Below are 22,497 nucleotides of genomic sequence, written 5' to 3'. Positions count from 1 at the left end.
TGGGAGTAGAAAGGCATTTGCTAGGGCTAGGGTGCATCCACTTTGGTCTAGGAAAGCTTGCTATTGAAGTGGAAAGGGCTGTTTCTTTTTAAAAAGTTGCATTTCTAATTTCTTTTTCTGCCCTCCTTTAATTTGTGTTTACTTAAATGTTTGAACCTTTTGGGTTTTGCCCTTTATCTTAAAATTATTTTGATCGTGTATTAGCCTTAACTAATGCTTTTTAGAGAAAGTCACCTGCTTGTGGATCACTAATTTTCTACCACAATCTCAAACATCAGTGAGCCAGATAATCCAGAAATATTTTACATTTGGAATGAAGCCTTGACTTGTATATGTGAAAGGTGTACCTCACTAATTATGTCCTGTTTAGGCTAAGAGCACAGAATGGCAGTTTTAAACTGTTGGTACTTTGTTATGGAAATATTTCCATAGATTTGCAGAGGATGATGAACTGTTTGTTCACTGTTTGATTTCTGCTTCTATGAAGTGGAACGTACTTTATGAAACCCACTTTTAATCTCTGGAATATAAGTGACTAAATTATAAATGGATTATAGTGGTCAAGCAGTGAGATGTTTATAGCAGCGTGTTGCTGAGAAAGTTATGAGAAAAGTTGTTACAGATTTTTATATTCTATCACAACTTTAATTTTCATGTTTTGTGGGTAGCTTTCAGATGATAAAATTTGACTGGGTTGTTTTGAAATTTGCAGAATAACTAGTAGAAGGGGGTTCTGTACCATTTTGAGACTTTTAAAAAATATAGACTTGAAATTTAGGTAAATCTAAAAGATGTAAGAGTCATAGAGGTATTAGGAAGTTTATTGCTTTGAAGGAACTTTTATCTGGATTATTGAATGGATTACCATTAAAAGTATGGCAAAGTTGCTTTTCATTTATTATATCTAAAGGGATTTTTAACAAACACAGCATGAGTTTTGGTCAACTTCTAAACCTTAAACTTTAAATGATCACCTCCAGGAATGTACTCATCTGTGCTTTGTGTTAGAGGGCATCTCAGTATTCAGTTAGTAAATACTGCACAGAAGTCACTCAATCTACAAATATTTATTGTACATCTTCTATATGCTTACCCTTGTTCTAGGTGCTGGGGCTTCAGTACTGAACAGAAATAGCCTCAGTTCTCATGGACCTTAGAGTCTAGTGACAGTTTAATTAGCTACATTAATAAGATTTATACTGGAGTGGGTTGATGAGGTTGAAGTAACAAGGAAGCTGATTTTAGCTTAGTAAAAGAAAGTAGTAGAAGTATGAAGAAGAAAAGTCAACTCAGGAAGTGTTGTCTGTGTAGCTGCTGTGTCAAAAGTGTCTTAAACTAGTGGTGATAATGGGACTGATTCAAGTTTCAGATAAAAGAAGGAATTGCAGTGCGTCTAAGATGTATCTCACTTCTCACAAGAATTAAAGTAGCTAGTGTTTATCCTTTTTTATCAATGAGGGGATGAAACTCAGTATATAAACAACTTGATTAAAGTCACATAGCTGTCAACTGGTGAAACCAGTATTGATAAAGCCAGGTGGACTTCTTTGTTTTTTTAACTACACTGCCTTATTCTCAAAGGATTTTTTTAAAGTATGCTATTGACATATATGTGGAGTATCTTTTCCAATTAAAACTCTGAGAAGATTTTGACTAATAAAGCTTATTTTTTAAGTTGAAAATTTTGAGAGGATCCTTTTAAAGTAAAATCATAAGGTTAAATCTTTAAGTTATATCCCACATAGCCTTTCTTTTTTAGTCCAGCAGATTGTGTTTCCAAATAAAAGGTATTGCTAGTTAATCCTTTTTAGCCATCTAATCTTCTTAGTGGAAGTAAAGCAGTAAAGAAAATTGCACTGAGACTTAGGATCCTGTGGCACTTTTAATCATGACATAACAGAAATATTTTGCCAATTAGCAATTTTATTACTTCTTTTCCCCTTCATCTGTTTTTCCTCTTTCATGTTGCTAAAGTGAGGTGGTCTGTCTGGATTGCTAGTTGCTAATGCTTTACCTGAAGACTAAGAAGGCCTAGTGGCTGCTTCTGAAGGACTGATCTGATTGACACTTCATCTTACCCAAGTAACATAGTTTGTAAAATTATAGTACTTTTTAAAAATGAATTATAATACATAGAAAATGTTTTTACAAATTTATTTGAGTTAGGAATTTAATTCACCCACCTCAACGTTAATTGCTTTGATTTCTTTCTTAAAATGTATATTTTAACATGTAATTAGTACATTTCAGTAATAATATATTTAAAAAATTAACTCCAAAATTTATCTTCAGGGGAGAAAGACTACCACTTATGTTCTTTGTCTTCAACATAAAATCTTAAATACGTAGTAACAGTCAGGTTACTCAGGTGGAGAGGAATAGTTAGGGTTTAAGTATCAAATACTTGAGATTCTTACTAATGCTTCTGTTCTTAGAGTATAATTGCAGTGTAACTAGCACTGGTGGTATACTGAAGAGCAAAGTCAGTTGCAGGTACTTTTTATTTGACCTACACTGTTTTTGTTTTTATTTTTTAGTTGCCAACATTAAATGGATGGTTTTGTATAATTTGGATTCCTGGCTTTCGTTAGGAAAAATTGGAAAATTTGTAGCACCACTTCTGCATTTCTCATAGCAACAGCAGGGGGGAGAAAGGAACTGTAGTAGCAGCTTTGCAGTTAAAACTTGGTGGGGGAGCTCCTACAGGTAGTTTAGTCCCCACTCACTTGCTACCCTGAAGTGATGCTACTTGCCTAGCCTGGATTCATGTGGATTTTGAAGCCTTTGTGGGAGGAATAAATAGGGAGCATTACTGCTGCTAATTAGTGAAAACAGAAGGACTTAATAGCTGGGGTGGGCATTTTTACCTCTCATTAAGTAATTTTCCTTTTTAAAAGACGTTATCAATATAATATTGAATTTTTAAAAGCCATTCTTCCAGGAAAAAAAATTTATTTGAAATATTTCTATTTCTCTGCCACATAGTGATAAGTAGATAGTGGTTGCTTTTTGAGTTTGATGAATATTTTGTTTTAATAATTAACTATGTAACCATTTACTTCTCTGATCTACAGAAGAGGGGGTCATCTACTTATTGACACTACATTTGAATTTATTGAATGAGTTTGAAACACATATTTGGGGAAAACTTCAATTTATAAGTTCATGGAATGTCTTCCAAGCATGATTGTTTTTGTTATAACCAATAGTTTTTTTTTTCTTTTACTCCTGAAAAACATTTTGAAGTGTATTTGTAGAACACTTTTAAATATCCTTAGTGATTAGAGAGCCTTAGGGAGAGAGCCTTAGGGACCACTTCCCCTGCTAAAGGTGAGGGACAGAGCTATATTTATTTAATAGTTAAACAGAGATACTAGTGTCTCTATATTTATTTATATACCATTAATTTTCGAGAACTAAATTAGGCTTGTTCTGGAAAGCCTCATATTCTGTGTGGTTTGTAATTGAGTTATTTCTTCCTTGGTCTTATTAGATGAAGAAGAAAACATTTATTCTCAATGTTAATTATAGCTTTTTTATTTTACTAATTAATTAGCTGAGATAAAGATTTTTTTTTTTTTTTTTTTTTTGAGACGGAGTCTCACTATGTCGCCCTTCGTAGAGGTCACAGCTCACAGCAACCTCAAACTCTCGGACTTAAGTGATTCTCCTGCCTCAGCTTCCCAAGTAGCTGGGACTACAGGCACCCTCCATAATGCCCGGCTATTTTTTTGGTTGCAGTTGTCACTGTTGTTTAGTAGGCCCAGGCCAGACTCGAACCCGCCATCCTCAGTGTATGTGGCCAGCACCCTACCCACTGAGCTACGCGTACCGTCCATAAAGATGGTTTTGAGTAATCCCTATCTTCTCAAAAACTTTCAAAGTAGATTCACTGAAAACTGATACATTCATTCGGAAAGTTATAATACATTTATTTACTTTCTCATACTTACAGACTTTTAAAAAGTATCTTTATTTAGATTGGGAAATACTTAAAAATAGCTACTGAGATTCCTTAGTATTGCAATAATCATAGTTTCATTTACGAATGTTAGTAGGAAATGTAACTAACCTTTGATACTTGGGAAGAGTAAGACAGTGACATAATGACATTGTGTGTTACTCCAGCCGTTCTGGAGTAATGATACAATGTAATAGCTAATTTTTAATCTATTGTGCTTGTCCTTGTACTGCTGCTCAGATGAAATCAGTTTTTATGTCTCCATATAAATGGAATTACAAGATCATTGTCTCAGAGATGAATAATTAAGTCATTTTTTAAATAGTCATTTATTTTAGTAAATGCTTTTTGCAGTCTGCCATACCTGAGTGCCGTGGTAGGTATGGTAAAGGTGATAAAAATGGCTATTCAGTAGCTAATACTCTCACAGGATTAGTCTTTCTAGGGCAGTGGTTCTCAACCTTCCTAATGTTGCAGCCCTTTAATACAGTTCCTGTGGGTCGCGACCCACAAGTTGAGAACCACTGTTCAAGGGAAACAGAACAAGTAAAGTTCCTTATAATGATATTTGGATATGTATTTAAGCCCTTCCTGCAAACAGGAAGAGGAGAGATGAGTATCTCTGCTAACACCTGATTTCTTTGGTATTGTATATAATATATCATGACCTTAGGTTCTTTAATACACCTAAGTTTAGTAATTTTATTTCTTTCAGGTTGGATTTAAGCTGCTTTGGATTATTATGATTTAGGCTTTTTTAAACACTTTAGATGGAAATAGTGTATTGATAAATTAAATCTTTGCTGTAGAAATTTGATTTATATTTTGAAGGAAGAAGAATAACTATGAGGAAGCTGTTAGATCTGTTGACTGTCCCAGAAAGCCACAGCTTGTTCCTGGAAGTAGCCCAAGCAGATCATTATAAAGTAGATTGTATTGAAGGAGCATGCCTGATCAAACACTTTATATTGACTTACAAGTATTGCTTACAGTATATCATGTGAGCAGGAGTGGGGGTAATAAGATAAGTTGGCTAAGTATATGCTAGGCACTGTGTGGGTAGTTCCATACTTTGTTATCTCAGTTGTTAAAACTCTACCTGGGAGACGATGATATCTAATTGTTACATATGTGGAAACTCAAGACTTAGAAGAGATTAGTGACCTTCTCAAAGTTCTATATAAAAGAAGTCTTTACTCCTAAAGCCAATGCTGCGTTATTTCTGCAGAGAGAAACCGATTATTGATTTAAATCAGGGATCTACAAACCAGCTGTTGTTAACCGTAAGTTAAGGATGGTTTCTACATTTATATTTATAGTTGTTAAAAGAAGTAGTAGCAGTGACAGACTATAGTACCCACAAATTCTAAAATAATTGCTTTCTGACCTTTTACAGAAAAGATTTTCAGACCCTTGCCATACACCAGTGTTTTTCACTTTTTTTTTTATCTCACAGCACACTTAAATTATGTTGATAAAAATAGTAAAATTATATATACTTAACTGCTTTGAACTTATTTTGAATACAATTTAATTAATGATCTTTTAAAAATTTTGCAGCACACCTTTCAGAGCACCCTGCTGCAGCCCACCAGTTGAAAATCACTTCCCTATACCCTTCCTTTAAAAAAAAAAATCAACAAAACCTTGACCAGGTGCAGCAAGCTCATGCCTGTAATCCCAGCACTTTGGGAGGCTGAGGTGGGAGGATCATTCTAGGCCAGGAGTTTGAAATCAGCCTGACCAACATAGTGAGACTCTTATCTTCACAAAAAAATTTAAAAAACTAGCCAGTAATTGTGGTATATGCCTATACTCCCAGCTACTCTGGAGTCTGAGGTAGAAGGATAGCTCGAATCCAGTAGTTGAGGTTGCAATGAGCTATGATTGTGCCACTGGACTCCAGCCTGGGCAACAAAGTGAGAGCTTGTCTCAAACAACAAACCTCCCCTAAAATAGCCCCCCAAACTATGTTTAACTGCTTATTAAAAAAGAACATGATGTATGAACCAGAACTTTGGAGTAAGGTGGACCTGACTTCAAGTATTAACTGGAATTACACCATTTCAATATACATTGAAAGTACTTATATAAACCTTTTATTGAGAGTCCTACTTTTTTTGGAACTCAGTGGAAAATTTTTGTAGAAAAATGCATAAACAAATTTTCATTTAATTTCATGAATTATTCTCTTGAAGCCTATGTAGGGTCCTTATCCTCCAGGTTGAAAAGTAAACACAGACAAAAGTATACAACTTTGTTGCCATAAATATAACTAAAAACTAGCATGCTAAAATAAATAGTAAACACTTCATAATTTTGGTTACCTTCTTAGAATGTAAATAGGATTTGTATGGCTCACCCATTTCTATAAAAGCTGTTAAACCTAAGAACACATAACATATCTCTCTCTCTCTGTTTTTATTTCCTTCTTGGTAAGATTCTCTATAGCAGACTGAAGTACTCTGGAGCTGTAGTTTAATAAGAATATCTGATATTTCAAGGTAGAGTTTTACTACTAAATACCTTGTTTAAAGGTTAAATTCTGACCCAGCATCACATTTTCCATTTTCTCAGAACAGTGTCACCAGGAAACAAGTGTTATTATATCATCTTGTTCCTACCTTATAGTCATAGGACTTAATTACACTTTTTTGGCAAGGCATTAGAGCACATCACACTTCCTTGGAAACTCATAACGCCAAATACCTGGTCATTAGCAGATGTTTTACAGAGTAGTTTCAAAATCTGTCTTGCCAAATTGCTAATCCTGTATATGTGCTTGGGAAAAATGAGGTACATATGTTAATTACTTACCTTCAATTGAGTAGAACTGCAGGTGATAAGTAGAGACTGCCGGTACTATGGAATTATTTAATTCTTTAGGATTGAGGCTGTTTGAGTAGATAGAACTTTGGAGTAAAGTGGACCTGACTTCAAGTATTAGCTGGCACTACACCAGTCAACAGATCTTGGACAAAAGGCCTTATGCTTCCTTAAAGTCTCACTTACTTACGGAAATGGAGATAATATCTAAATGGCAGTAATAAATGTCACATATCTGATAGTTGCTGAATAAATGTATCTTTCCTTTAGTAACTAATTGAATACATACTTGTCGATTAATCTACATTTATCAGACATTTTATCTATTACAGAGATATGTCAGAAGTTTTCCTTGCTATATGTCAGAAATTTGCTAAGTGACAGTAATTTTCTTTTCAAAGGAGTGTTAAGCTCATTTTAAAAATTCAAGGCTTAGAAAATAAGTAATATCAAAGTAAAAATCTTCTGTAATATCTCAAAGAAGACTACTGTTTTTTGTTTGTTTTGTTTTGTTGAGAAAGAGTCTCGCTATGTCACCCTTGGTAGAGTGCTATGGTGTCATAGCTCACAGCAACCTCAAACTCTTGAGCTTAAGCGATTCTCTTGCATCAGCTTCCCAGGTAGCTGGGACTACAGGTGCCCGCCTCAACACCCGGCTATATTTGTTGTTGCCCAGGCCAGGTTCTAACCCACCATCCTCCTTGTATGTGGTTGGCGCCCTAACCATTGAGCTATGGGCACCCAGGCAAAGAAAACTACTGTTAAATTTGGGAACTGTTCTTCCGTATTTCTTTCTAATGTGCGTGTGTTGTGTGTACATGTACATACAGAAGCTGCCAAAATCCTAAGTGTACAGTGAAGAATTTTCACAAAATTAACCTCAGATATCTAACAGAAGTCCTATGATTTTGAATTCAGTCTCTGTAAAGAACACCAATAGTTTCTGGATTTCTTTAAACCATGTGAGGAACATATTTTAACTTTTTTTTTAATGGTTAAAAGTTGTCATTATAAACACAGGCTGATGACGTGTAACCCAATGCTGTTGTAAAATCAGTGCTGACATACCTCTCCCCTCCCTAAATTATACTGATTGAGTTTTCCACCATTTAGCCATTCTGACTTCACGGTCTGTCCAGGCATCATACCGTCACTGTTTCTTCCTCTCATTCTCACACAGAAACAGAAAGACAAACACAGATATGTTTGCAATCTTCTCTGACACTCCAGAAACCTTGGTTTTTATTTTCACATTCTTAGAAAGGTCAGTATTGATCACTGTAGATTATACTTTCCTTGGATTGATATAGAATAACAATAGAACTTGTTTTTACTAGTCTGGTGCATAATTGCCAATTTTCATGAAATCAGCAGAATGCTTTAGACCACATTTCTCTTTATTCTTTATTCAGCACATTGAGTACTTATGACCATGAATTCCTCACTTAGTATAGAAGAGAAAGGAGCTGTTATAGTGGGTGAGTTACTGAAATGTCTGGGCTTTAATTTGCATAACTTTGATAGAAGAGCTCGAAAATATCCCAATTCCCAGAATAATTAGTTCTTGTACTTAAAAATCAAAATGCTGTGAGTAGCATAGTAAAAATGACCCAACTTGGTTTATTCTTTTGTATTTTGTATTATGTTTATTCTTTTGTAAGTGTATTATGTACACTTGGCTCATGGATAAGGTATATGCCAGTTAAATAGGTATTAGTTAGGAGTGTGCCAGTTAAACAGGTATTTGTGACCTATGTTTAGAAATGGTGTTTCTCTAGGATTAACACAACACCCTCCCTATGTAATCTATAATTATAAGCAGCTGTTGCTTTTTGCTGAGAAATCTTAAGTAGCAATGAAGGGGAGATACCATTTCTGCTGTGTTCTGTTCTTAGAACTATTTCATAGTGACATCAATATCTACTAAATGGTGCATCTGGTGTTTGTGTTATGGGCTAATTTTTTGTACTTTTGACCCAATAATCTTTCATACATACTAGATTATACTAACATTCATTCCTAAGGATGAATATGGTTGCTGACTATAGTCTTGCTACCTCAGTAATTTGGTCATGAAAATAAATAATTCAAAACTTTTAGTTCTCTGAACCTTGCTTTGAATGAAATAAGAATCATTTTATTATAACTAATTTCATTTGTTTAATAATTATTTTTATAAAGCATTGAAAATCTTATTTTGTTCTTTCCCTTAAGTATAATATTACTTTCTATAAAATTTAAGATAGGTGATATGTGATGTATTTAAATATTTGGAAATGTTGTTCTCAATATTTAAATCTGTATGGACCAGAATGGCAAACTCTTGACATGGGAAGAATTGAACTAAATGTGGGTAGTAAAATATGTGTTCTTCTGTTTACCAGTGCTGGAGTTAAGTATAATGAAGTACAAAGAGAAAATTAAAATTCTTGACAGTCTTACTCTGTAAAGCAAAAGTCCATGAATACAGTATATCTAAATTATAGTCTGTTTTAAAGTAAATTGTTTACTTAAAGTAATTGAGTAAATTACCAATTGAAAATATTTGAGTGAGTTGCTTACTCAAAATATTTGAACTTTTTAAAACTACACATAGTTAGGATTTGGAGTCAATAATTCTGATAATTATGCCAGTCAACAAACATTTATTGAACTAGACTCTGAGATAATAATTGTTGAAACCTAAGGGATACCTGTGTTCTTAAGGTTTTTCTTGAAAGTAATTTGTCCTCTTGCACTAAAACAGTAAGAACAGAAGATGAAGAATTTTTATTTTATTTCAGGAATTACTTTTGATTTGTTTGTTTAGTATATTCTTGGACAAATCATGAATCTTTTTAGGTACATTAAAGTACTTAAAAAGAATGATTTAAATGTGAGGTGGCATTAATTTCTGCAGGCTACATCTTATTCTGGCTTAAGTCTAATGTAGGGATTTCTCTCAAATATGCATATACAAAATGTCTTAGAAATATTTTCATTTAATAAAGTATTACATTAGTTAGGTAATTACAAACTAAGAAACACAGAGATACAGATGATATTAAAATCATTTATACTTTTGAAGATGTTTTGCTTTTACTTGAATAGAGAAAAATTAGGAGAAGGCTGGACAGTTACAACCTTAAAGCATAATTGTCCCACACTATCCATGGGAAATCGGTTCCAGAACCCCACTAGTGTACCCAAATCTCAGGATGCTCCAGTCTCCGATATAAAATGGCTTTGTATTTGGACATAACTTAAGCTTATCCTCCTGTATGCTTTAAATCCTCTTTATATTACTTATAGTACCTATTATAATGTAAATGCTCTGTAAATAATTGCATACTGTATTGTTCAGGGAATAATGAGAACACAAGGTCTGTCCACATTCAACACACCATCCTTTTTTGGAGAAGGGGGAGTATTTTCTGTCAGGGATTGGTTGAATCCGCAAATGCAGAACCCACAGGCAGGGAAGGCTGTGTTAACTTTCTCCTCATTTCTTTTGTTCAGACCTCTTGTTCCTCACGTTTAGAATCAAGTTGTCTGTTTGATGCCTCTTACTAGCTAAACTATGAGGACCAGACTTCTATTTCATGTCCTTCATTGTTCATGTCTTTACTATAGTGGGGAGGTGGTAATTTTAAGGAGAGGAGGGCTTAAAATGTTTTTTCTCCCCTAATTCACAAGACTTCAGAAGCAATTCGGTTTATTCAGTAAATGCTTAATGCCATCTTTGTCCAGCGCACAATGCACTGGGGAGAGAGTTAATACTAAGCAGTCTTTCTTTCGAGTTTTGTTTGTGTGTTTGTTTTATTTATTTTTTAATTTTTTTTTTGTGAGACAGAGTCTCAAGCTGTCATCCTGGGTAGAGTGCTATGGCATCACAGCTCACAGTAATCTCCAACTCTTGGATTTTAGCGATTCTCTTCCCTCAGCCTCCCAAGTAGCTGGGACTACAGGCGCTCACTACAAGGCCCGGCTATTTTTTGGTTGTAGTTGTCACTGTTGTTTGGCAGGCCTGGACTGGATTCGAACCCGCCAGCTCCAGTGTATGTGACTGGCGCCCTAGCCACTTGAGCTACGGGCGCCCAGCCTATTTGTTTGTTTTAAATAGTAGTGAGAAACAGTTTACATTTTAAAATTTAAAATGTATTGCCATGACTAAGAGTTATTGTAGTTTGACTCAGTGGTTTTCAAAGTGTTGTTTAGGGAGCCTTTGAGTTCTAAGACATTTACTGGGTCAAAACTATTCTTATAATTATCCAAAAATGTTATCTGCCTTCCTCACAAAAATATTACCTGCCATTCTCACTTTCATTCTCTCACAAGTATATCATGGAGATTTCCAGAAGTCTAGATGTTGTGATGACATTATCACTCTGACAGTTAATAGAAATGAGCTTGTAGATTGTTAAGTTTTTTAACGGTATCATTTTTAATTTCTAATAGGGAAATGTTAATAGACAAAACCCACATAAACGGTCTTTAGGGTCCTCAGTAATTTTAAAAAGTATGTAGCGGTCCTGTAAACAAAATGTATGGGAACGCTTGTCTGACCTGAAGTTTTTTTTACCATATGTAGAGGAGCTACCTCTATTGCTTTACTTTCCCGTTAGCTTTAGTAAATATTAGTTACATACTGATTTTCGGTTGCTATCTAGTTTTGCTTGTACACCTTGGTGTTGTAGGTCACACATGGGTGAGTGGATCTGTTGCCATTTAGATTGTATCATTTACTCTGTGATCACGAACAAGCTGGCTGAACTTCTTCAGCCTTAGTTTCCTCACATGTAAAATAAGTTTCTAATATGTTTGTTGTGACTAGTTGTAAGAAGCAAGGATGTATATGAAACATCACATAATTTACAGAGTGCTAGAAATGTATAAAGTGTTAATTTTTATATTCTCATTCAAAGGTATGTGTTGGGGAGAAATAGAGAAGAACAGGAGAAAATAGGGATTTGGATCTGCCCATTTTTAACTCTGAAAGCTGAGAATTTCTATTTAATTGTTCATAGGCTATGGTAAGGGATCGTCATATTGTGGGTAGTGTGGAACATAAAAAGATATGAGATATGTCAGACATGGTCAAGAGAGTTACTTTGGTTCCCTCAGCAACTGATCTCATTTGATACTGTATCTCTCTTGTGCTCTGACTCACCTTTGAGTCACCAGCTATTTGAGTTCTATTATGAGGGACCTGCAGCCTCAGTTATCACTCTTTTGTTCAGCATTTATAAAACCATTTTGGAAAATCGTGTGAGGCACTTTAGATCTTGATCATTCTGTGCAGAATTAGGAGCTTAGATTAGAAACAGACATTTCTTATTAGGTAAAGTATATATGGATGAATGGGAGAAACTTTTTTTATAACAGTATTTGTTATGCTTGCTCTTATTTGTTTCCTATCTGCCATATTTTGTTGTGTATAATGCACCCCCATGTATAGTGTGCACTCACATTTTGGCTCAAACTTTTAGAAAAAAAAAGTTTTCACTACCCATGTATAATGCATATTCATATTTTTCCCTCAAAAAGTTGGGCAAAAATTTGCACCATATACATGGCAAAATACAGTATTCATGGGTACTTTTTTCTCCATAGGAGTATAGAAGTTAAAATCATTGCCCCAAGGATAGTATGGACTTCATAAATAGAAATATTCTCTTTGGGGCAGCGCCTGTGGCTCAAGGAGTAGGGCGCCGGTCCCATATGCCGGAGGTGGTGGGTTCAAACCCAGCCCCGGCCAAAAAAAAAAAAAAAAAGAAATATTCTCTTTGCTTTTCCGTAAGTCAGTTTTTTAATATATTCAATTTAAGCTTAGTTATAAAACTTAATTATGCAGAAGTAGAAAGGTGATATCTAACACAGGCATACTATTATTAATTTGTTCTTTTGTATTTACAAGTTGATATTACAAATGACACAACTTTTGAAAAAATTAACTAGAATGGGGACTGAAATCATGGCCATGTGGAATGTGAAGCTTGAAGAAGACAAACACCGGTGAGCTTGTATATCATTCACAGTGATTGCTGAGTCCTGAAATGGTTCCTTGTGAAAGGGAAGAAGATTGCTGTGTGACACATCTGTAGGAGACCAGCCATAGTATAGGTCAATAGGAATTGGATAGGATTTATTTCTAGAGCACTTCACTGTGCCAAATGCTTTATGAGAAATTTCTCATTTACTTCATACATAAAGTTATACAAACTGTAAGTGCTATTATTTAACTTTCATAGCTGAAGAGACTGAGGCTGTCAGGGTTGAAGCAACTTTACTAAGTTTTCAAAGCTAGTATATTAGTGTCGAAATTCAAGACCAAGTGTTGATTCTAAAGCCTGTGTGTTTAGCACTGCATTAAACTGTCTTGTCAAAAAGAAGCTGAGAAGTAAGGGACAAATAAGAGAAAATCAGAGGGAAGAAAATGATCAGGTCTGATGGATATTAAAAATCAGTATGGAATGCAGCAATAAGGATTAAGGGTAAGTAATCAGTAAAGAACTATTTTTTTTTTTTATCAAATCATAGCTGTGTACATTAATGCAATCATGGGGTACAATGTGCTGGTTTTATATCAATTTGAAATATTTTCTTATAACTAGTTAACATAGTCTTTATGGCATTTTCTTACTTATTGTGTTAAGACATTTGTATTCTACATTTAGTAAATTCCACATGTACCCTTGTAAGATGTAATGTTTGTGTGGTCCCACCAATTACCCTCCCTCTACCCAGCCTCCCTCTCTCTCCCCTTTCCCCATATTTTTGGGCTATAATAGAACCGGTTATAGCTTTGAAAGCTATAAATTGGTTTCATAGTAGGGCTGAGTACATTGGATACCTTTTCTTCCATTCTTGAGATACTTTGCTAAGAAGAATATGTTCCAGCTCCAAATCATGTAAACATGGAAGAGGTAAAGTCTCCATCTTTTTTTAAGGCTGCTAAATATTCCATGGTATACATATACCACAATTTATTAATCCATTTGTGGATCGATGGGCACTTGGGCTTTTTCCATGACTTAGCAATTGTGAATTGGGCTGCAATAAACATTCTGGTGCAAATATCTTTGTTATGACGTGATTTTTGATCTTCTGGGTATATACCTAGTAGAGGAATTGTAGGATCAAATGGTAGGTCTGTTTTTAGATCCCTGAGTGTTCTCCAAACATCTTTCCAAAAAGAATGTATTAGTTTGCATTCCCACCAGCAGTGTAGAAGTATTCCCTTTTCTCCACATCCACGCCAACATCTGTTGTTTTGGGATTTTGTGATGTGGGCTAATCTTACTGGAGTTAGATGATATCTCAAAGTAGTTTTGATTTGCATTTCTCTGTTGATTAAGGATGATGAGCATTTTTTCATATGTCTGTAGGCCATGCACCTGTCTTCTTCAGAGAAGTTTTTCTTCAAGTCCCTTGCCCACCCTGAGATGGGATCACTTGTTCTTTTCTTGCTAATACGTTTGAGTTCTCTGTGGATTCTAAAGAACTATTCTGTAGTCTATGAAAGAAGATGGAAGAAATGAAAGGGGAAGAATGGTGACTAAGTTTATTCTACTTTGGGCCAAGACAGTACTGTGCATTTTATATGTATATTGCCTATTAAATGCTCATAGTAATACCATAAGAGCCATATTTCAGTTATAAGTGAATAATAGGTTCAAAAAGGTTAAATGAGTTACTCAAATTGAAGCCCAGGTCTCTGAGATTACAGAACTCATTTTTTTTAAAACCATATTCAATCTATAGTTTAACAGGGAACTTTTAAAATTTGACTTTTTATTATGACAAATTTCGTACAGTTCAAAGAATAGTAAGATAGCTATGGAATAGGCAGAGAGTACTCTAAAACCTCAAATGAGGCCAACATGAACTCATTTTTTATACAGACAGTAATCTTAGTAAGAACCCCTTATGACTTAAAAGCTATCTGAGTTATTTTTAATTTTTCTTTTTCCCTTTTGTTCCTCTTTGTTTTTTTCCCTCTTTCCCCTCTCAGGTTAGGGTACCTTAATGGTAGGGTACATATTCTTCTGTTAGCACACCAGCCTAATTTAGCTTTTATAAATGCAGTTAAGAATCAGAATTACATAGCTTCTGCCAAAAATGGGTAACAATGTCAGTCTGGTATGTTTAAATATAACTTCGTTCCTAAAAGAATTCTGACCTGGATGTCAGTGTATCTGTGTTTTTAGACTCAGGTCTATAGCTTAGGTCTACAGCTAGATCTCAGGCATATGTCAGATTTCTTTAGTTCCTCATATTCTTGTCACTAAAATGAAGGAATTTAAATTATTGGATACTTGTGGAATTACCTTTCATATTGAATGTCCAGTGGAATAAGTGATTGTAAGTATTTTATTTTAGTTTTTTGAATTTTAATGTCTTCAAATCGAATTTGTCCTTTTTAAAGCATATTAAATGATAAGATGAAAATTATGTTAAATATTAGGTAATTCCAGATTTGACACAATTGCCTCTAAAAATAGAATCCACAGGAAAGTCTCAGTTGATTATAAGAAAAAAAGGAGTGAAAGGGAATGAACCAATTGATAGTTTACAAATTAAACTAGGAACTGGGTTTTTACTGATTTTTACTGATTATTGTCTTATTATTATAGTGAGTAGAGATGAATGAGATCCAAATTCTATCTTCTCCAAGACTTAAGGCTCCTGTGTTCTTAGAAAAGAGAAAAACATGCATATAATAACTTGAGATTTAAAAATATGACCACAGTTATTACGATAGAGCAGACCAACAAAGCCTTTATATAATTTCTTTTACAAACTTCTGAAGATTTTCAGAAAAATTCAACTATCTTAGTATAATGAAAAGTATGGCATCTTAAGCTGTATTTCATATCATTCTTTATTTCAGTGGATATATATTAAATGCCAATTTATGTGCTAGGCATTTTGTTTAATACCAAGAATTTAAGCTGAACTAATAATGACTAATACTGAGTGTTCGCTGGCATGATGCTAATGCTTTTTGTTATTCAGTGCAATCATTAGAGTAGCACTGTGAGGTAGGTGTAATTATTATATGCCTTTTGCAAATGAGGAAACTGAGGCTTAAAGACAAAGTTTGCTCCAGGTCATATTGTTAGGAAGTGGCACAACAGATTCTGAGCCAAGTTGTCTGACTCTAGTCTCCTCTTAACCACTGCTTTATACTCCCTATAATGTAAGTTGCTTTTTTCAGGGCAACTCACAATTTAGTCAGGAGTTGGGGCTGGTATGGAGAGAGCTAGAAAGAGAGACAGACATGTAAGCAGGGTGATTAGTAGCTTAATAGAAGTGTATATAAACTGCTTTTATAACACTGGTGAGGAAGCCATGACCAGACGGTAAAGGAGGGGGACAGGCTACAGAGAGAAGAGGTGACTTTGAAGCATAACTTCAAAGGAATTAGTATGAAATGGAACCTACCTGTGGGGCATGGAGGGTAGGTATGATGAGATCAGAGTGGTTAGCAGGTACTGAAATAATACGGTAGTCCTAACCTTGGTAAGTGGAGGACCTTGGTGTATGAATTGCCCTTTTAATGTCATGTCATTTGAAATGTCTAAATAAAATAGAAAATTTGAAATTTAGGTGCATGGCTTATTAGTACAGAAAGAGTATTTTGAACCATTTGTACTTTGTGTTCTTCCTGGCTTGTACTTTGTTTCGTATTAATGTGCCATCATTTACATTGTAATGAATCCCATACAAGTTATGACTGAGGTTTTGAAAATTATATTTTTTAATGCAACAGGGTACTGCCTCAGAAGCATATAAATGAAGAAACATTTTGAAAATGATCATTCCTTGATTTATCTAGTTTATATATTTGGTTGAGGAGAACTAGGAGAATACTTGCGTTTGCAAGTTTCTAACGTAAAAGTGCCAAGACTGTCAAGACTGAAAGGCAAAAACCACACAGGACTCCCAATTGCCTATTTATAGTTGCTTGTTCTCCTTTCTTCCTTAGAGAGGATGTAGTGGTGTGTGCATTCCTGAGCCTGAAACTTGACTGTATTCTCTAAGTATCTCTAAATTTGATTGATCTTTCTATTTCAAGTAAGCCTATTTGTTGAAGAGATGAGATGCTGTTTAATTTATTAAAGGATATTTAGCTTAGCAAGATTCAGTTCCTCAAGAGTCATTGGACTGAGGGCATCTGTTCCTCACTGGCTCTTGGCTAGAGGCTACCCCCAGTTCTTTGCCACAGCAGTGGCATAGAGCAGCCCAAAGCATGCCCGCATATTTCTTCCTAGCTAGAAGAACCAGAGCCAGCAGTTTTTTACACCTAAACTTGGAAGTGATACTCTGTCACTTCTGTTCATTACAATCAAGTTGAAAAATCCAGACCAGAATCAAGGGGAGGAGAAAATACAAGGGCGTGCAGACAGGAGGCAGGAGTCACTGGGGGTATTTCAGAGGCCAGCTATGAAATTGTCTTTCCAGCTAATTATTTTATACTTTTGCATAAATATTATAAATGAACATTTTTATGTAAAAATGTTAAACATAAAAAAAAGTATTTAGCTTAGACATACGGAGATGGGAAGAAGTGCATTGTAGGTGGAAGAAAACACAAAGGGACAGAATTAAGATGTTGTAAGGCAGGGGTCCTCAAACTACGGCCCGCAGGCCACATGAGGCGGTGTGATTGTATTTGTTCTCATTTTGTTTTTTTACTTCAAAATAAGATATGTGCAGTATGCATAGGAATTTGTTCATAGTTGTTTTTTTTTTTAAACTATGGTCCGGCCCTCCAACGGTCTGAGGGACAGTGAACTGGCCCCCTGTTTAAAAAGTTTGAGGACCCCTGTAAGGTATCTTTAGAGATTCAAATGAGATAGCCACTTTGATGAGAATTGAGCATAGAGACAGGAAGAACACCAGAATTTGTGGGCTTATTACATGCCGGGAACTCTACGAGGTGCTGCACATGTATGAACTCGAAATCTTTTCTTTTTCTTTTTTTTTTTTTTTGAGACAGAGTCTCACTATGTTGCCCTGGATAGAGCGCTATGGCGTCACAGCTCACAGCAACTCAAACTCTTAGGCTTAAGTGATTCTCTTGCCTCAGCCTCCCGAGTAGCTGGGACTACAGGCACCCACCATAACACCTGGCTATTTTTCTGTTGCAGTTGTCATTGTTGCTTTTAGCTGGCTCAGGCTGTGTTCAAACCTGCCAGCCTCAGTGTATGTGGCTGGTGCTGCCAGAACTCTAAATCTTTTTAATAGTCCGGTGAGGTAGCTTTTTATTTAAACAACAACAATAGCAAAAAGATAGCAGTGTTGTTTTTGGTTAAAATATACTCTTTTTAAGAAAAGGAATCATAATTTCAGAATTCCCAAAGACTAATCAAAAGAAACCTGAAGTAGGCCAATGAAAAACCTAGAACAGTAGGAAAGACATTTTAAGGTAAATGGATGGAGGGGAAGAGGGTAGACCAGTTGTGAGAAGGGGAGGAATAAACTTCCAGATTTCTAAGTGTCTTTGAAATTTGTGGTTGCCAGTGTAGGAGACTGAGCACCATGCTCATAGGAATGGTCACCGGTTTTTGAGGGAGGCTTTGGGAGCGTGACAATCTGGCCAGCATGGAGATCTTTTGCAGCCTGGTTATTCGTTGACAAGCAGGTGTCGGACTTTGAACATTTGTGATGCATCAGGGTGGGAGTCGAGCCTGTGGGGAAAGAGCATGTAGTGATTATTTTATTTTTTTTTTTTTTGTAGAGACAGAGTCTCACTTTATGGCCCTTGGTAGAGTGCCGTGGCCTCACCCAGCTCACAGCAACCTCCAACTCCTGGGCCCAAGCGATTCTCTTGCCTCAGCCTCCCGAGTAGCTGGGACTACAGGCGCCCACCACAACGCCCGGCTAGTTTTTGGTTGCAGTTTTGGCCAGGGCCGGGTTTGAACCCGCCACCCTCGGTATATGGGGCTGGCGCCCTACCGACTGAGCTACAGGTGCCGCCCTGAGCATGTAGTAATTATTAAGCACATAGTCCTTGTACGTGGGGCCCCCACACCTGTTGTATATCGTTTCAATAAATGGCCATGGCAGAGGTTAGTCCAGGCTCTTCTGCACCTATGGGGAGCCTCACCTCTTGCAAGCTTGTACTTTTCAGTCGATGTAACATAGCGGCACTGACAAGTGGTGTAGTCAGCAGGATATGGATCAAGTCTCGGACCAAAAGGGAGAACTACACTTGGGGTAAGTGAAGCCTTCAGCTAACAACAAGAGGTAGATTACGGAGAAGCAAAGGGTAATTCCCCGTCCATAGAATCGCAATCAGCAGGTCGCAGGCCAAAGGGGTATGACACTCAGAGTAAGTGAGACCTTTGGCAAACATTGAGAAAGGGACCAAAGGGGTATGACACTCGGAGTAAACCAAAGGGACCTAAGGGACCAAGGGGCTACTCCCCTTACACTCAGAGTAAGTGAGACCTTTGGCAAACAGTAAAAGGAAATTACGGGGAAACAATGGGTAATTTCCTGACCATAGAGTCACAACAATTCGAAACTGATGAGGAAGGTAATGATGTGAAAGGATGCGAGTCTATAGACCCTGTGTCCTCTCATCCATTGCCACCTTCGCCCATCTGTCGAGTATTTCCCTGTGTGCATGTACCTCTATTCTACTGTTGACAGAATATTCTCACAGGAGTCTTTTAGTGAACATTTGTGCATATATCTATTGGACATATCCACATCTAGAAATAGGATTGCTGTGTCTCTTCAGGGTTAGCTCTTCAGATATTGCTACATAGTTGTCAAAATAGTTGTAATATTCCACACAAGCAGTTTTGCATCCTTTCCAGCATTCGATATTGTCTATCTTTTCATTTTTGCTAGTGCATGTAATTTAAAAATCAAACAGAATGGAAGGACTGACAATCCAAATTAGCAGTTATTTCCCTAAACCTTCTACTTTCCTGCCCTAAGTCTTACTCTTCAGAGCAACCATTTGTAATTGTACATTTCTGTTCTTAACACCTTTTAAGAAGCACTGGTTAAGAACACAGGTTCTGGAGCTAGACTACTTTGATCTTTATCTCTGTTCCACCACTTACTAGCTGTTTATCCTTGGGCAAGTTATTTAACCTGTCTGTGTCTTATTTTCCCTCATCTGCAAAATGGGGGCTAAGTATAGTACCCATCTGTTAGAATTATTGTGAGAAATTAATTTAGTCATTAAATATAATGCCTTTTTATATGCTAAGTATTCAATAAGTGTTAACTATACTAATAATTATAGTGTTATCTCTGTATCACTTTAACAGCCTTACGGTATTGTACAGCTTTCTTGAGTCCACAACTTTAGACATTATCTATTGACTTCCTAGGTTAGATGAGTATTTAGCTAAGTAAAACCCTCTCTCCCTTCTCTTTTGTCTTTTCTCAGTATAATTATATCGCTATTTTCAATTCATAGAGCTACATTCTCATTTTTTTATTTTGATATATTTAATAATTGGTAACATTTATGTTATGTTCATAGTTAAGTCTTCCTTGGACTGTGTTTTTACATTATTATATCTGTAAACATGGTTTAATACAGATCTGCCTAATATGCAGTATTATACTTCCTTCTCCATATTCCAGTTTCTCAACTTTGATGCCATCCAAAGCAATATGTTCCTTGAGTCAAATTTGAGTTCTTTTTTATTCTTTTTTTTTTTTTTTTTGAGACAAAGCCTCAAGCTTTTGCCCTAGGTAGAGTGCTGTGGCATCATAGCTCACGGCAACCTCCAACTCCTGGGCTTAAGCAATTCTCTTACCTTAGCCTCCCAAGTAGCTGAGACTACAGGTGCCCACCATAACACCCAGCTGTTTTTTGGTTGTAGTTGTCATTGTTGTTTGGCAGGCTTGGGCTGGATTCGAACTGGCCAGCTCTGGTGTATGTGGCTGCCACCGTAGCCACTTGAGCTACAGGTGCCGAGTCTCTTTTTTATTCTTGTATCAGATTACTTTAACCAAATTTTCAAGATACCCCTCTCTTTTCATTTCCTCTGTCTATCCTATTTATTCCCTTTATTACTTAGAGATTTCCTCCCTGAAGGTCTTAGCACCTGCCCCAATGTGGAGTTTTGGCTTGCCACACACCTGTCATCTGGGTTTAGGTCATTATTGCCGTCTTGACTTGGATCCACTACTAGGCCACTTTCTTCAACCTTGCTTTATGCCCTCGTTTTAGAGGCATATTATCTTCACGTAACTTTTTAATAAAAGGTTACATTCTTCAGCAGCCTTTTTCCTGTTTCCATAACTGACCCTGTTTCCATAACTGTAAGAAATGAGGAAATGATATGCAAGCCCATCCCTTACCATGGTATTGCAAGGATCAAGTACAGTAACGTATGTGAAACTTTGAGCCTCAGATACCTGCAGGCTAGGTTTATAGCCTGTATTCTAGCAGAATACGGGGGATGGTAATCAAATTAGTGTCTGAGGCTGCAGATCAGACTGTGGAGTTACATTTGAGTTCTGTCATGGACTGAATTGTATCCCTTTCCAAAATTCATGTGTTGAAACTCCAACCCTCAATATAATTGTATCTGACTTACTGTCTTTAAGGAAGTAATGAAGTTTGTATTTGGTTATAATAAGGGTGGTGCCATGATCTAGTAAAACTAGTATCCTATTGCAAAGAGGACAAGATACCAGGACTATGTACAGAAAAAAGGGTATGAGATAGATAGATGCAAGCCAAAGGGAGAGGCCTTGCCAAAACCCAACCCAGCTGCACCCTTATCTTGGACTTCTAGCCTCTAGAGCAGCAGTTCTCAACCTATGGGTCTCGACCCCTTTGTAACAATTAAAATACATCCTGCATATCAGATATTTACATTACGATTCATAACAGTAGCAAAATTACAGTTATGAAGTAGCAACGAAAATAATTTTATGGTTGGGGGTCACCACAACAAAAGGAACTGTATTAAAGGGTCATGGCATTAGGAAGGTTGAGAACCACTGCTCTAGAGCCACCCAGAATGTGGCATTCTGTTATGGAAGCCTTAGCAGATTAATAGTTTCCAGTTTTGGATCTAGCATTTACCAGGTATGAGATTTGTATGACTTGTTTCCTTATGTACAGTGTGCTAATACCTAGTTTGGGGGTTATTGGAAATATTAAATGAACAGTTCAGTATAAAGTGCTTTATACAGTCAACATCTGATGTAGTAACCATTCAGTAAATGCTCGTTTTCCATAACTGTGAAAGGGGTTATAATTTGTTTTAATGGAGCTGTGTCGTTTATAGTTTTGTTTATTGTTTAATCAGATGATTCTAACATTTACCTATCAAAGCAATAAGAAGAAAAATTATTTCTGGATAGCTAGATTGTTGGTTTTCTTTTTAACAGCCTTATTGAAATATAATTCATATTCCATACAACGTACCTACATAGTATTTAAAGCTTATAATTTAATGGTTTTTAGTATATTCACATGTATGTATAGCCATCACCACAGTTAATTTTAGAACATTTTGATCACCTCAGTAAGAAAAACCATAAATGGCAAGGGGTAAAGAAGAAAAAAAGAAAAGAAAAGGGAAACCTATAACCTTTAGTTGTGATTCTCCTAATATCTTATCTACCTACCCCCAATCTTAAGCATTAATGTACTTTTCTGTGTCTATTAAGTTCTCTATACTGGATTTTCATATGAATGGAAGCATATACTCTGTGGTCTTTGTGGCTTCAAGGCCTAC

The 22,497-nt window shown here is 36.1% G+C and overlaps 1 protein-coding gene across 1 annotated transcript in view; it reads left to right on the top strand.

Annotated features, from left to right (window-relative positions):
* Positions 1 to 22,497, top strand: part of PDZD8 (PDZ domain containing 8) — a 92,550-nt gene that overhangs the window by 1,924 nt on the left and 68,129 nt on the right. The gene's annotated exons all lie outside the window — the stretch shown is intronic.

The sequence above is a fragment of the Nycticebus coucang genome, chromosome 3 (genome assembly GCF_027406575.1).
Source record: "Nycticebus coucang isolate mNycCou1 chromosome 3, mNycCou1.pri, whole genome shotgun sequence".
Lineage (NCBI taxonomy): Eukaryota > Metazoa > Chordata > Mammalia > Primates > Lorisidae > Nycticebus > Nycticebus coucang.
The sequence above is the reverse complement of the archived record's forward strand: the minus strand, read 5'-3'. Positions and strand labels throughout refer to the sequence as shown.